The sequence below is a fragment of the Canis aureus genome, chromosome 1 (genome assembly GCF_053574225.1).
Source record: "Canis aureus isolate CA01 chromosome 1, VMU_Caureus_v.1.0, whole genome shotgun sequence".
Lineage (NCBI taxonomy): Eukaryota > Metazoa > Chordata > Mammalia > Carnivora > Canidae > Canis > Canis aureus.
In genome coordinates this window covers 85680920-85697850 of record NC_135611.1, presented here as the reverse complement: position 1 = coordinate 85697850, position 16931 = coordinate 85680920, and the positions used below count along the sequence as shown (strand labels likewise).

The window sequence follows — 16931 nt, the reverse complement described above, 5'->3', positions numbered from 1 at the left end:
ACCATGTCCAGGGTGTAGACTTGGCTGTCAGAGGTCTGACATACAGTCCTCATTCTCCCTGGCCTCTAGTCTGCAGCAGGCTAATTGTGAATTAGTGAGTTAGCCACCTTGCGTCAGAATATGACTCCTGGTGGCTTTATTCCTCTCAGGTCCTGTTTTCACAGACAACAATCCACAATTAAATGCATTGATTTAATAAAGCTCCATTGACCATTCTGATTTCTATGTCAATGTTCTTTGACTTACCGGATTCGGGATAACGTATTAATAGACCAGAGATACCTACACAAAAAACTGAAAAACAAGAAGCGGATCCTAGCAGTCTACTGGAGTAAATGGATGAATATAAAATGATCACTATTCTCTCCTAGGTATCCAAGCCTAGCCAACGGACGATTTAAACACCCTGCCCATAAAGGATATCTTTCACTTAGGATTTTCCGAGAAATACTGAGGAAATATAACTAATGTAAATTTATTTGTATTGTTGGGAAAGTTGGCAATTTAAGTGAAAACTATCTAGGGATTCTGGAGATCCTTTGTAGGTATATATTTAAGGAAGAGATGTCCGGGTTTGTTTGTTTGTTTGTTTGCCTGTTGTTAACTCATTTCAATCAAAGTAACTGAAAGCATGTAGTGTCAGCTAATAGTATTTTATAATCTTTAGGGATTTTTTTGGCCTCCACACAGTTAGTGGTTGGATGGCTAAAAGATAAACCAAGATATGAAACATTCTATTCTTCATAATTAAAAAAAGTGTTTTTCCTAGATAGATGGGCATGACTCTTGTAACTGAGTCACCCAAAATAAACTAGATTAATTAGGCCTGGGATGGATAAAAGAGAATACCCACAAAAGGATTACACTGCCATGTAAACTTAGAAATATTCATGCTCTTATGTTGGTAGTTATATATTTAGTCTATGGATGCGTAAAGAAAATGAGTGAGCCAAGAAGACTTAAAAAATGTCGTTCATATCTCAGTGCATGGATTAAGATGACAGGCCAGGATTCGAATCCTAGGTCTACCAGCCACTACTGCACAGCTGGTAGGGTCAATTTTACTGTGCCTTGGTCCTAGCCTATAAAATGGTCATCAGTACAATGTGTACACATCGGAAAATTGTTATGTCATGAGGACCGAAAGATATCAGGTTTCTAAAGTACTTGGCATGGAATAAGCCCTCATTTAAAAACCAGACAGCATTATTAACGACCTCTAATTTTGCCTCATGGCTTATCTTGGCCACAGTGTACCTCTAGGGCCAGGATTCTGAACTAGGTGTTACCCATCTCCTATCACCAGGGGGCATTTAGCAATATCTGGAGACATTTTTGACTATCCCATCTGGGGAAGGAGTGCATTATACTGGTATTTAGTGGGGAGAATTCAGAAGTACTGTTAAACATTCCACAAGTCACAGGACAATCCCAACCACAAAGACTTATCCATCCCCAAATGTCAATAGTGCCATGAATGGGAACTCTGCTTTGGGGTTTAGTGCGCCTCTGTTCTACTGAGTGTGTGTTGTATAAGGGTGTGTCTTTGTGTTTTGTTCTCTAATTTACTCTCTGCTTCCTCTTCTCCCTGCCTTGCCGCTCCTCCCACTCCCCACCCTGGTAGATTGTGAACTCCTTGGGGGCAAGTTGGAGCACCTCTATCATGGCCATGCTTGCATTTCCAGCCCAAGGCCTGCCCCAGACACCTTAGCAAACATTGAAGGATATTTCCAAAAAGCACTTTTCAAAAAGCCCATAAAAAGTAAATCTGTTGGGCACCTGGGTGGCTCAGTGGTTGAGCATCTGCCCTTGGGTTGGATCGTGATCCCGGGGTCCTGGGGTCCTGGTATCGAGTCCCACATCCCGCTTCCTGCAGGGAGCCTGCTTCTCCCTTTGCCTTGTCTCTGCCTCTATCTCTCTCTGTGTCTCTCATAAATAAATAAATAAAATATTAAAAAAAAAGTAAATCTGTTACTCTGGGTTATGCATGGCAATTGTGTACTCTGAACTAAAACTCAGGACATTTGTTTGTACAAAGTCTGAGAATGCTCGTGGTGCAGTCAGAGCAAAATTGCTTTGGAGTTAAAGACCGAGGTTTTAATTCTGCTCTGAATTCACCACTTCACCTGTCACTTTGACAAGTTACAAGACTGGTGATAATCATGCACGTATTCTCAGGGTGCTGTGAAGACCTCACAAGATAGTGTGAACCGCCGGGGTCAGGACACTTGTTTCCTAGTGCTAGGACAGCCTATGACTTCGGGCCAATTCCCACCCCCACCTCCCCAGCCACAGCCTTTGTCAGTAAAGTAGAGCCAATAACCTCTGTGCAGGAACCTCAAGGCTTAAATGGAAACAGGATGTGCTTAGCAGAATTTAATGACAATAACTATTCTGACTGTTGTATTTTCATTTCAGCGGCAAAAAAAAAAAAAAAAAAAAAACCCAAAACCAAAAAAACTCTTCAAGAAAAGAAATAGTTTTGTCTTGTCCTTTCCCCTTACGCCGTTTCCTTTATTCCTGCTCCCTGAGAGCAACAGGAAGGAAACAAAACAGAACAAGGACTCCGGAGAGACACATTTTAAGGTCATTTTGCACGTATTCCAAAATAGTGAGATGCACGTAGGGCTCGCTTCCAAAGAAGAGTTGGACACCCCAGTTCTTGTAGCCACATGGACTGGAGAGGCGCTGAGGCCTTTTACTTGTGTTTCTGGGCCATTCTTCAAAGTACTGAATTATCCCAGGAGGATGCGTTTCTTTTCCAGGACATGTGACAATAAAAAGAAAATTGTGATGATTGCTGTCATCTTCTGCTCCGGCTCTTGGTTTAGGCAGGAACGAAGCTGCCCAGACATTGAAAAGTGGTTTTTAGCACATGTATGGTGGCAGTGCAGGAGAGAGGAAATAGTATGTATGTAACATAGAAATATCTCTTATTGGATTATGAATATGGGGGGGTGGGGAAGGAGAAGCGACCCAGAGAGAATAAGAGACAGCATGAGAATTAGTTAGGCTTGACTTTGTTCTCAAGGGCAGAGCTACAACTCTACAGTAAAAGGAAATTTTCTTGGCCTTAGGATGGACTCCATTTGGGCTGGATTGGGTTTTAAGTTGTAACCTGGGGACACCTTGAGGCAGAGGGATGGGATATTGTTTTCCTGCCAGCAGGAGAATGGAGTTTACTGGTTCCCCTGGAAGAGCTCCCCCGAAGCATTTATTTCCTAATCTTCCCCTTTCTTTTTTTCTTTCTTCTAATTTTGGTGTGGTCTGAGACTGTTTGTTGCCTCTCCTGTGGGATCTATCCTTCTGTGCAAGAAATGGGAAATTCTAAAACATCATAATCCCCTGGCGGATGTGAGAAACATTGGCTTGGTGTTACGCTTACTAAATGATGCCACAAGTTGCTTTTGGTGATTTTGAGAGTCTTTGAGAGTCCAGCGTGTGGAGTATGCCTCAGAGATCCCCGTGGCAGGCATGACAGCCATAAAGTCCCCTGGGACATACCTAGCAAGGGCTCTTGGCCGGCGGATGGGAGGTGGTGGGGGGTGGGGGGATGCCTAGAATCTGGTACTTGGAAAATTAGCATTAAGATGTTCACAGAAAAAAGGGAGCAGATCTATGAGTCTGTCTCATTGGGAGACAGTGTCTTGTCCAGCTCACCTTCCACCTGTGCAGAATATGTTCTAAGTATCTGTTGAATGAAGGAAAATGCGGGAAAGCCAAAGTCAGGCTCCATCTAGAGATACAGGGTTGTTTCGCACAGGATCCTGTAGGGCACCGAATCACACTACCTGAAACTTTCAGGCCTGTTTCATGGAGGAGAGGGGAGTCAGTACAGGCCAGAAGTGTTCAACCTTTCCTGTATGTAACCCATTGTCAATTAAGAACCTGCCATTGAAGCAACAGTATGTGAATAATACAGGAGATGTTGTGGTTGGAGCTGGAGGTAGGGAGGAGGCAGGACTTCCCAAAGTGGGCCACTCACCCCCTGCCTTGCCACACGAACACCCCTGCCCTGCTCCATTTCAGGAGGGCTGCACAAGACAGTTTACAAAAAACAGAACCAATCAATGCACTAGGAACAGGGCTGTTACTTTATTTTTTTTTTAAGATTTCATTTATTTATTCATGAGAGACACACAGAGAGAGAGGCAGAGAAACAGAGGAAGAAGCAGGCTCTATGCAGGGAGCCAGATGTGGGACTTGATCTCAGGACCTGGGATCACACCCTGGGCTGAAGGCAGATGCTCAGCCACTGAACCACCCAGGTGTCCCAGGGCTGTCACTTTAAAGCAAGCCTCTGTCCTGTTGAGCCTCAGAATGATAATTTCATAGGAGCCCACACATCATAATTGAATGGCAAGAGCAAATATACTAAGAGGGCAATGCTAACTCTGCCTGGGGTGAGCTGTCACTTTCAATGGGATGTGAATTGAATTAAACAGGTTATTGGTGTGGGACCACAGCCAAAGAGGGGGAGGGCTGGCACAGACAGTAAGTAATGGTATAGGTCCAGGCTGGCTCATAATGGCAGTGGCCCCGTAAGAACCCCAGGCAATGTGGGGAAGTGTTGGTGGTTCCTGGAGACTCAGGACTTGCTAAAGGGACCTTGAAGCCTAAACACACCTGACAGGATGCCCCAGACAGAAGAAGGAAGTGAGGGAAAAGATTAAGAGGCTTTGTCTCTGTGTGAGGACGCCTCAGTCAGGGTGGGTGAGGAATGAGAAAGCCACAGGAACTGCTGCCAGATACCCTTCTACCCTCGACACATGTTTTGAGGGCTTCTTACCTCACCACCAAGAGCAGGTCACTTAAGGACAGCAGCCCAAGTTGGCTTTCTTGACCCCAGATGGCAGATTTAGGAATATTAGAAGCTACTGTCTTCTCTGTTGACCCAAAAAGATGAGCCCACAAATGTGGTAGCTCACTCAGATTTGTTTCCACACGGAGTCTCTTGACTTCTTGAATGGAAATAAAGTGTGAGGCTATGAAGCTTGCCGGGCCTCCAGCCCCTTCCCTCCTGGAAATGTTCTGGTTTGGCAAGCTCACAAATTTAGAGGAGTGAGTTTGATAAGCCATCAATTAAATGAGGTTGCCCGTCAGACATATTCAGGGATTTTGGTGAATCTTCTTCTTATAGGAAGAAAGAAAGCAAAGAAGAATTGATATAAACTTTGACTTTATTTTGTGAGATTATACATTTCTTTCCTCTCCTCCCCAATAGGACCATCAGTTTTGGGGGCCAGCTGGTGAGACCTGTCTGGAGAGGCTCTCACTGGGAGCAGGTGTGTCAGCAATCACCTCATGTTCCTCATGCCATGTCTCATCAAGAGTGACCCTATTGCCCACGCCACTGCGAGATCTTTCTCTGGCTTTATGTGTCTTCTGAATGCTTATAACCAGGTAAAATACTATCTTTGTCTGTCTGTTTCTGTATTATCTCTGCCTCCCTCCTTAGAGAATGTGCCGAGTGAGAGCACAGACTTCCTCCGAATTCTTTGTTGTGTCCTCACCACTCAGAACAGTGACTGGCATGTGTCCTGCCATGTGCTCTAAGTGTTTTACTTCTTAATTTGACTTCTCAGCCAATGGGTTGGGCTCTATCCTTATCCCTATGTTGCAGGAAACAACTCTAAACTTGGTCAAGATTTCACAATTTTGGGAGTTATGAAATCAGGATTCGAACTCTGGGCTTCCTGCTTCAAAGCCTACAGATTTTCAGTCCCATTTTGTCATCTGCAAAGTTTTGGTCAAATTAAAATCACTCTCTTGATGAAGAAATTCTTTACACAGAATTCTTTCACAGCAAGCATTTTATTGTCAGTTGGCTTTGCGCCTCTGTCTTTGCATAAAACTAGCAGTGGTCACAGTGGCTGGGGAGCCAGGTACAGTGCTGTGAGTCTGGATTTCTTATTGTCCAGGGGGCTGGGCAGGGAGGTTCTTCAGAGCTTGAGTCTGTCTAGGTGAGGAGTTATGACAAAAAAGGAGGTTAACAGAAGAGCATTCAGAAAGAGGGCAAACAATAAGAGGAAAAAAAAAGTTGAGTCAACTAATGAACAAACAAACCTACAAATGAAGAAATGAATATTCATTCATTGGTGGTGTGAAATCAGGTAAGGGCAGAGGGAGCACACTGCTTCATCCTTAGTAAGCCGGCCACGTTCTTATTCAGGACCCTGATGAGAGAAGAGAAAGCCTCAAGACTTTTGTGCCCTCATTATTTTTTATTCAGCATCATTAAGATATCATTGAAAAATAAAAATTGTATATATTTAAGATGCATAATGTGATGATTTGATATATATATATATTTTTTTAAGTGATGCCACAAGTTAGTTAAGATATCCAACACCTCACATAGTTCTTTTCCCCTCTCCTCTTTTTGGTGTAGTGAGAAAAGCAAAGATCTGCTCTCTCAGCACATTTCAGGTACACAATGCTATATTAGCAATAGTCACCATGCTCAACACTAGATCTCCAGAATTTATTCATCTTATAAGTGGAAGATTGTACCCTTTGACCAATAATATCTCCTCATCTCTCCCACCCTCCAGGTCCAGACCATTCTACATCAGGTTCTGTGAGTTCCTCCACTCTTTTTGCTCATTCTTACCACATTTTGACTGAGGTAGATGGAACTGAGTCAGGCATGTCTATGTGGAATACTCCAAGAGCTCTGGGAGCCCTTTTGCAACCTGCTGAGGGGGACTCTGAAGTGATTCCAATTCAGAGTTTGAATGCCAGCTTCACAACTCACTAGGCTTGTGACCTTGAAGAAATAACTTAACCTCTTTGGACTTCCATTTCTTTCCCTATATAATATTCGCCATTTCCACGTGACATTACCAGGATGATGAAAAATTGTATAGGATACACACACATACACACACATACCACCTAGTGCTCAACACATACCACATAGCTCAATAAGCATACCTGTCAATCACTGTGTTCGAGAAGGCAAAGATAGAGCTGAAACAAAATATGGTTGGTGGAGGGGATATATGTCCCAACGGAATTGTGATTAGCAGGATGTTTATTAGAGATTTATTCATTTATTTATTCATTTATTAAAGCAAGGGAGGGGCAGTGGAAGAGAAAGAATTTCAAGCAGACTCCCGCTGAGCACAGAGCCTGATGTGGAGCTCCATCTCACCACCCTGAGATCATGATCTGAGCTGAAACCAAGAGTCAGATGCTTACCTGTCTGTGCCACCTAGGGGCCCCTGATTAATAGGGTTAATACGGGCAGATGACGTTCAGAGCTTGCTTTTCTCTTCCACTTATATTCTAGGAAAGCAGTTTGCTAACATTCTGTGTTTTCTACTGAAGAGTAAGGCCATTTGATAGCTTCTATATTTATTCTACTCTTGGCCTTTGTACAGTATCTTGTTTTGATTAGTGTCCAGTTGGACACTTCACTTTTTCCTAAATTGCATTGTAGGATTTATAGAATCTTGTTATTTTAATGTGTAGATGCTGGGCGTGGGAGTGGTTTTTCACAGAATTAGGTGTTATATTTTGCAGCAAAGTGGTAAAAGCACACAGATGTCTCTGGGGTTGATCGCAGGTGCCATACATCACAAGAAACCAGGTACCCACAAGAAGAAGAAATGGACACTGATAAATTTCAAATTAGAATCACCAAATGCCTTTTCTCTACTAGCCCTTTTTATAATAATTTATAATAAATTAAATAATGTATAATAAATTTTTATAAATAAATTTATAATAATTTATAATAATTATACCTGAATGCTGTGTGTGTGCATTACAGTGATGGAAGAATAGGGAAATATTCATGGAAAAAAATGGCTGAGCTTATTTAACATTTAGGAAAATGTACTTCTTTGAGCTGGCTTTGAAATACAGTGCATTTCCCTGTGATGGTAGCAAGGGTTACAAAGCTAATAAAATTTCGTTAGGTCCTGCAAACCAGATTTTATATGCTATATATCACTTCTGGGCTGAGGCCATTAAGCTAGTGCGCCTTTTCCATCTACCTCCTCTCATAAAATGGTGACCTTGATGGTTGCATGTTCTGAGCACAGGAGGCCTGGAGACTGCGGTACTCACCCAAGATTGTTTAAGGGTAATTAGCCCTTGCTGTTCAAAGACACTGAGATCTGGAGGTTTTTCTGTTATTGAAGCATTATATGGCCCACCTCATTAATTTGGGGGATTCAGGAAATACCTATGGGACAAAGCCACAGGAGAAGAAAACTGGGTACAAAAAGAAAGGCAGTATACAGCTATCCTTCAGAAACTGAATTGAGTTTGAGTTCAGGGTCAGCCACAGTCTATGGCTTTACATAACACCACTAAATTTGTTTTCCGTAAAGTGGGAATAAAAATAATATGTACTTCAGAAGGTTGTGGTAAGGAGCGCCTGGGTGGCTCAGTTGTTTAGTTGTCTGTTTCTTGACTTCAGTTCAGATCATGATCTCAGCCAATGTGGATCCCCACACTGGGCTCCATGCTCAGCACAAAGTCTGCTCAAGATTCTCTCCTTCTCCCTCTGCCCCTCCTCCTTTTGTCTCTCTCTCTAACAAATAAATACAATCTTAAAAATAAGAAGGTTGCAGTAAGAATAAATGAGGCAATTCATGCAAAATCCTAGTGTGTTGCATAGTTCCTGCCTGCACATAATAAGTACTTAGTAAAATGCCTCATAATATAGATATTTTAAAAATAAAAGAATACAAGAACTTATCTTGCTTTCTTCAGGATGTCAATATTGTAAAAGCCAGTCTAGGCCCAACTATAAAAGAGAAGTTCTTAAGTTATAAGGCCTCAAATGGATTTCAGAGAGTAGGTAAACCCTACAAAATTATATGAAAAACTGCATAAATAAACATGCATTTGTCTAAATATAGTGAATTCCAAGTGAGAGTTTTAGTGAGAGTATCCATTGGCAAAACAGATCATAGAATGGAAAATCAAGTTTGGATATGAAAGATATTGCAGTGAAAGTATTGGCAAGATATGAAGAGTTATTAGAATATTGGGAATTTCAAGGATTCAGAAAAAGAATTAATCTGAGGATCTACAACAGTCAAAGCTCACAGACTTTTGACTCTGGTCATTTGCCTCACTTCAGACACTACTTGTGTCTCTATCCCTCCTTAGTCAAACCTCCATACCCAGAGAGGCTCCTGCACTCCAAAGAGTATTTCTACTCATCCCTCTGAGAGAGGCAGACTCTGGGCTCACCCAAGAGCACCCAAGCTCCCAGCTGCTGTGACCACAACTGCCAGTTTTATAACTGGATGAGAGACCTGAACCAACCAATAACAGAACACTTGAAAATAATCACCTTGTGAGATTTGTTTTATTTCAACTGACACTTTGAAAATGAGGAAGCAAACAATAAGAATGTGGGCTCTAAGGGCCAACTCACTTAACCAAAATGTTAAGTGAGGTTCCAAACACTGGAACCTACTCAGGTAGAGCCAAATTCAAGACTGCAAATGACATTATCAAGACTCTAGTTTTTTTCCATCTTCCAGTTTTACTTTTCTTTATGAGTCAATTTCATTTCTACCTAGGCTTTTGTCATGGAAGATATAATTTTATATCTTGTTAAACAAAAGTTTCATCTGAATCACCGAGGTTCAGTACCTATTGCACTACAAAGGAGGTACTAAGTCATAGGGGGAGATGGTGCAGAGCTAGTCAAAAATAAATGATATGGTGATGGAAATCTCTCACTGTTATCAAAAAGGTTGGCTTGGGTGATATAAAGGAGTTAGGGGAAAGAATTGTTTGGAGAAAACTCTGAGAAGGTGTGAGTGGGGAAATCACTAAGAGAGCTTGACATTACATATATAATACAGCTTTCCCTGCAACTGATTACTCTCTGACCCTCTCCCGAGAAATATGGAGGGTGAGAGAAAAGTTGCCTTGCTTCTCTAGAAGCACAATAAAGGAGAATTGCTATGTCAGGTTTGTACTTCTAAAGCCCGACAGCAAGAATGATGCATGAGTGTTTCCCCTGGACCATGTATTGCTTTGCTAGGGCTGCCATAACAAAATACCATACAGTGGGTGGCTTCAGCAACAAAAATTCGTTTTTTCACATATCTGGAGGCCGAAATCCATGATCAAGATGACAAATGGTTTGGTTTCTCCTGAGGCCTCTTTTCTTGGCTTGCAGACCTTCGTGATGTGTCTTTGCATGGTCTTTCCTATGTGTGTGTCTACATCCTAATACCTTATTATAGGGACATTGGTCATATTGGCCCACTCTACTCACCTCATTTTAACTTAGTCACCTCTTAGAGGTGTTTGTTTCTCCAAATACAGTCATATTCTGAGGTACACGGAGTTAGGTCCTCAACATATAAATGGAGCTGGGGAGGTACAAATCAGCTCCTAATAGAGCATGTGTGGCCAATACATATGAGAGAGCTGTCAGGGGAGCGGTCTTAGATCTGATCAAAAAAGAAAAAGTGAATCGTAGACATTTTATGGCTGTGGTAAGAATAAGGTTGCAGGTATGATGAAGAAGTATTCATCTGGTTGAGGGCACAGATGACACGAGAACCCCAGCATGAGGGTTCCAAACAACACATGAAAACACCTATGAGAGAAAGTCAGAAGCAGAGAAGACAAAGCCTGAACTCAACAGTACCAGTCAAGTGAGGACTTTCCGCCCACCAGACTTCCCACCTTCCCTTTCATTTCACTGGATTCCAACTCAGATTGGATCCTACAGGGTAAGAAATCTGCTTAGCAAGTTGGGGAAGGAGGAAATAAATGTGTAATTGGGGACAAGAGATAAATAAAAGATCATTTTCTTCCCTTTTTTCAGTCCATATACTTTTGCCTGTCACAAGCTCTAGTTAGGGGTGGATGAGTAGCCTTACCTTTAACTAACGAAGAGGATTTGACATTCTACGTGTTGAATTACATCTTAAAAATGTAAAGAACTTCTTATTCCTTAAGGGTGAAAAAAGTTGCATATCTATTAGAGTTTCATGCAGGATCAGAACTTCTCCCATAAAATACATTTTCAGGGGACAGAGGGAGATCAAAATAAAATTGTATACGCATTATATGCCATAGATCTCATTTATTCTGTATGCTAATCATTCTTCACAGTTCTAGCAATACTCCCAGTAGTGGTCTGATTGGCTTAGCAGGGACCAGGTGCCTAACTTTACACCAATCCACAAGCCCAGGAAGATAGGAATTCAATCAGAGTTGGCCAGATTGTGATTAATGCCCACCCCACAAATTAGAGAAATGCATGGATTCCAACTTTGCCAAACCCTATGAAATGAGAATGGAGTGAGCTTGTTTCCCAAACCCATACTAAGTTGGCACAACCAAACAACCACCAACAAAGTTTATAGTAGAAAATCTCAAGTCACTTCCACACTCAAGGTGCAAATATTTTATGTTTAGAAAAGGTGTAGGTTGTATGATACTAGGAAAAATCCCAGCGTACAAATCAGCAATCCCCAATTCTAGTTGTGATGCTGCCACTAACTAGCTGTGTGATAGTTTCACTTTACCTCTAGGACCTTCAGTATCTTCATCTAGGGAATCATAGATCTGGCCTAAAGTTATACTTGATTCCTTCCCACTTACAGCACTATGGCAGGTATAGAACGATTTTGTCTGTTTCTAGAGGGAGGATTTTGACTTCACAGTCATTTTATCCTGACTACCTCCTCAAATCTGCAGCAAACAATCTGTCACAACCAAAAAAGCCCTGCAAAGTTAATTGCAATGTGGATGACTTACAGAAACATAATTTCGGTGCTCCTCTTTTACCTGCTGGGTATAATCATGTCATAGCTGCCTACATTTGTTTGACTCTAAAAAAGCTTATAGACCAGGAAAAGATCAGATGGGACATTTATAAGCCCAGCAAAACCACTCTTTTTCTTTCATTTGCACCATCTGCCTTATGGGAAAATCCTACCTGGCTTTTCCCCTCCAGAATGTGACTCAGAATGATTGGAGAAAAAAAACACGTTAATGCAACAATGGAGAGAATATCCTGCAATCCCTTAATATCCTCTGCAGAGTCATTTTCTGCCTATTCTTGCAGTTTGAGATCACAGGATTCTTGACAACCTAATAGCACTTCATGCCAATAAAGTCGAGACTGCCTTTTTGTTTGATGTCGTTCAGAACATGCAATTATCCCAAGGGCAGGTTGGAGCTAAACATTTTCATCTACCCTCAGCCCTTTCCGTTGGAGGGGAGTCTGTGACAGACTTCTTAGTTTCACTTATGCAAAAGTCCTGGAGTGGCAGGGTTCAGGGCTTTTACCTTTCAGAATGCTTGCTGTTGTCAATCCTGTTTGGGGGAGGTTTTTTCGGCTCTTTAATAATGGCCATTTTGCTTCTAATATTTATTTGGATGACAGATCCAGAAATTTCCATTTTTGTTCTACCTCCATTACCATTCAGACCTTCTTTTGGAGCATTTGTCCATCTTTTGCATATGAAGGGATTTGTAGATCAGCTTCTCAAGCCCCAAATGGAGAGGGATCTCTGTGGGATAAATGCACAGACAGCTTTTTCAATCTGCTCCTTTTATTCTCACACTGTCCCCACCCTTCCTGCTCCAGGATCTACTTACTATTAAGAAATGGTTAAAAAATAATAATAATAATAAAAAGAGTTAGGAGGTCAGAGTTTTGAAGGGCAACAGAGCATCCCTGAGGGAGTGATGTTATAGGGTCATCATTCCAGTAACATTGAGCGCTGGGCATCCCTTATGTGCATCTCTTCCCCATGCAGAGCTAACCCCATGCAGCTCTCCTTTGACATTTATGGGCAATGCGAAGGAGAGATGTCACACTGCCTCTGTGCATGAGTACCACCTTCCTTCCTCCTTTCTACTCCTTCCGCAGTACTGAGCTCATGCCCCGCGCATGGTTGCTTCTCCAGCAGGCTCTGACTTTCAAAGTATGCAGAGAAAGAACAACTACTGCTTTAAGGGTGCTGTCTAGGAGCCTGGAGTAATAAAATCAGATTTCAGCATAATCTTTGTGCCATTACACCTTACCTGTGTGAACTTGAACAACAAGTCAGTAAATCTCTTAGAAGTTAGGATTTCGGATCTATCCAGTGGGGTATCAGTACCTTCCCAGCTCACTTCACGAGATGTTACAAGAATCAAATACAATACAGTGTGGTGAAAATGCCATACAAAATGCAGCAGAAATGTTAGCTGTCATGAATAATTTCATAGTTAATGTTTTCCCAGCCAACTTTTAGGACTCAGAGACTGTGAGCCAAAAATCAGACTGAGTTGCTTACATGGATTCTCACAACCCTCCAAAGTTTTCCCTGTTTTATTCCCATTACACCAAGGAGATGAAGAAAGTGAAACCGAAAATGGTTATTCTAACCCAAAGTACCTTAATTATTCACATCAGAGGCAGAAGCTGGCTCTTTGAAGCGAGTCTGTGGGAAGCTAAATATACCTCTCTTGGGCAAAATCTCTGTAGGATTTCTTGTAAGGATCAGTGTGCCTGCTTGGGTTAAAAAAGGCATGTTTCTGATCTGCTTAGATTATTCTTCTCCACCTGCAGCCCTGCAGTGCTGAGCAGCTCTGTTTCTCTCATAGGCTCTATTCCCTCATCACTGGTATCCATACAGTGGGCACCCCGGCATAGGGGACAGGAAAGGGCAGATGGCCAAAACCAGAGTTGTGGCAAATGCAACATATACGATTTACACAGCAGACGTTTTTCTAGAAATGTAAGTAGAGCTTGCAAAAGACCAGAGTGTCAGAGTACAAATTCAGATTCTGAAAGTTCTATTAGAAGTTTGAACTTCTTTTTTTTTTTTTTAAGATTTATTTATTTATTCATTCAGAGAGAGCGAAGAGAGAGGCAGAGACACAGGCAGAGGGAGAAGCAGGCTCCATGCAGGGAGCCCGATGTTGGACTTGATCCCGGGTCTCCAGGATCACACCCCAGGCTGCAGGCGGCGCTAAACTGCTGTGCCACCAGGGCTGCCCAGGAGTTTGAACTTCTAATAAGTGTTAAGTACTGTACTGGAAATAGAAATGTAAAATAAAATAAAATTAAGCATCCAATCTCAGGTTGTGACTTCCCCATCTGGTGTGTGAAGCAAGCAAGTAAACAGAGGGCAACAGTTGGGAGCAATAACTTCTAGGTGAGAGGTCAGCTGAGCATACTAGGGGTTACACAGTGAAGCCAGCTAACCAGAAGAGTGGTAGACAAGTGGGCGGTAGGGAGGTTCTGGGTTAAGGCGATCATTGACTTAAGTCATGAAGAAGCATCACCAAGGTCAACATTATGAAAAAATATAATTCTTCCTCTTGCCTCAGCATCTGTGCCTACAATTCCCTTGTGCTTTCTTTCCTTATTTCTGCAAATCTTACCCTGATTTTTCCCTTAGCCATCATTTAATTCTAAAAAAGATTCGTAAATCTAAATATATTCTCTTCCACCTTTTTCCTTAAGACTTGATTTGACTAAAAACTGGTACTTCTTTGTTTTTGGAGGGAATAAGCCCTAATAAAAATTCTTATATCTTTGAAAATCAGCTGAGAGTAGCTTAAAAGTTTTGAAACATTTTGGAAGTATTATTATCAATTCCCTTGGCTGGAGAAGACCTTGGACACCAGAGTTATAGACACCCTTGTTTTGAACAACACTGAACAGGATAATATTTCAACGAATGACAGAGATGACAGCCTCCTTGTGTGCTCCTTTGTAAAGATGAGCATAAAAGAGACATGAGAGGTCTTCTCTAGCAGCTCTATCTGCCAGGATCCCCCAGTTCTGGATCTCTTTGCCAGTAGAGGTCAGTAAGAATATAACAGAGAGGTCTGACAGGTCTGGACTTCAACATTAGAAAGGGGAAGAAAAATAAAATATGTTTGAAATCTGAAACATCTCAATGACTTTGCATGTAACATTAACACACAAGAAAAGATTAAATTTTGCTACTAATATTGCCTAGTTTGTGATTGCTTGACTGGGTTTGATGCCCAGTTATAGTTTGTTAGTTAAGAATGAGAGTGGAGAGACTGCCTGGCTTCATATTTTGATGTTGCTACTTACTGGCCATGTAAATTAAATTTCATGAGCCTCAGTTTCTTCACCTACAAGTTGAGGAAAGTAGTTCCCATCTACTGTAGTTGTTGAGAAAAGGCAATGAGATAGTTCATTGAGTGTGCCTACATTAGGGCCTGGAGTCGATTGAGTGGTGGGCGAGGACTGCTGCCCGTCCGTGTAGTGTTCTCTGTTGCTGGTGTTCTGTGTAGGGCATAGACCAGGGGGTGGGTATATTTCGTGGTATTCTGTGGTGGCTGCACCTTCCACTCTGCAGGGTGGGTCAGCAGTACTGATTATGCCACATGGGTCTTAGTCTGATTCAGCAGCTGGAGGAGTGGAGAAAAAGCCAAGTTCATGTGAGGACAGCCTAAGTTCTGGATGAGGGAGAAACTGGAGGAAACCAATCTGTGTGGCAGGGTGAGGACCAGTATGTCAAAGGTCCTGATGGAGAAGCTACATGCTTTCTATCTTGGGTTTTCTAGAAAGTACTCAGGAAAGGCAGTGGATGAAAAAGACACATGGTGTTGGAAATCTGCCACCCTATTTGTATTTGTCTAAGAATATGAGACACCCTTTCTCCCATGGTGCCCTGCACTATACCCTTCAAGGCTTTGTTGACTGTCTACCATGGATGCTGAAAAAATTGTTTCTTCTGTTTTCTTAAATTTAACTCAGAACTTCAGAGGAGATTCAGTTACACTTCCAGAAGTAAGGAAATTGAGCATTCCTGGTTTCTACCAACAGATCCTCTCCTACTTACCCATCCTTTCATTGCTATCCGAAACCCATACTTTGCTGGAGCATGATAAGACATTTCAATCCTATTCTGAAGTTATTAAAGAAAAAATAGTGAACTTTTCTCTAAAGATATCTATGAGGACCTGTCAAGACAACTCCATTACTAGTGGTAAAATGAAGCTATATATATTACATGTATTATAATTTACTATGCACAATAAATTAGATGGATCTCCATGGAATTATGCTGAGGAAAAAAAAATCCCCAAAGGTCACATACTGTATGGTTCATGAAATGACAAAATTAAAGAAATGGAGGACAGATTGTCAGTGATTAGAGCAGGAGTGAAGGTGGCAGAGACACAGGTATGGAAATAAAAGCAACATGAGGGATCCATGTGAAGGTGGAAAGGTTCTCTATCTTGTCTGCAATGACATCAGTGTTCTGGTTCTGACACTGTACTACAGTTTTGCAAGATGTTACCACTGGGGGGAAACTGGATAAAGGGCACATCTCTTCTTATTTCTTACAATGATACATGAATCTATAATTATTAATTAAAAGTTTAATTTAATCTACAGTTATTAAATAATTAAGAGTTTAATTGTGTTTAAATCCAACCTCAATGAATTCACTGTTCACTTTAAGATTCATCTTTGTTAAATATTTATGGCTTAACTTGGAATTCCATCCATCTTACCATACTTTGTACATTTGATCTTTCATTTCCATGATTTTGTGTATATTTCTTGTCTCCTCTACTAAGCTTAAGCATTGTAAGAGCAGTACCTTTCATTTTTATGTGAGGTAAATAGCCTCTCTAAAGCAGCTAGAATTGTGTTTGCAGAGGACAGGGGGTTAATGCTTATCATCAAAATGCTCATCATAAAAAAAAACAAAACAAAGCAAAAAACAAAATGCTCATCATTTTGCAATGCACAGTACTTTGTACACAATAGATTTCTGATACCTGTCAAGTAAAGACAGATAATAGATTTTAATTTTTATTTTTGTAACTGTATCAAGACACTCTGCTTTATATGTGATTGAAGCTGATTTGCATTACCTGAAGGCTTTAAAAAAAAAAAATACTACCACTGGAGTTTTTTCTTTTTTTAGACAAAAGGAGTAAGTTCCAAT

At 41.3% G+C, this 16931-nt stretch overlaps 1 long non-coding RNA gene across 1 annotated transcript; it reads right to left on the bottom strand.

Annotated features, from left to right (window-relative positions):
• Positions 1-5486: 5486 nt before the first annotated feature.
• LOC144289071 (uncharacterized) lies at positions 5487-13341 on the bottom strand. Its single transcript, XR_013357143.1, has 4 exons — positions 13027-13341; positions 12286-12509; positions 6067-6176; positions 5487-5959 (listed from the first exon to the last, which is right to left on the bottom strand). It is a non-coding gene; the product is annotated as an uncharacterized LOC144289071 (long non-coding RNA).
• Positions 13342-16931: the final 3590 nt, after the last annotated feature.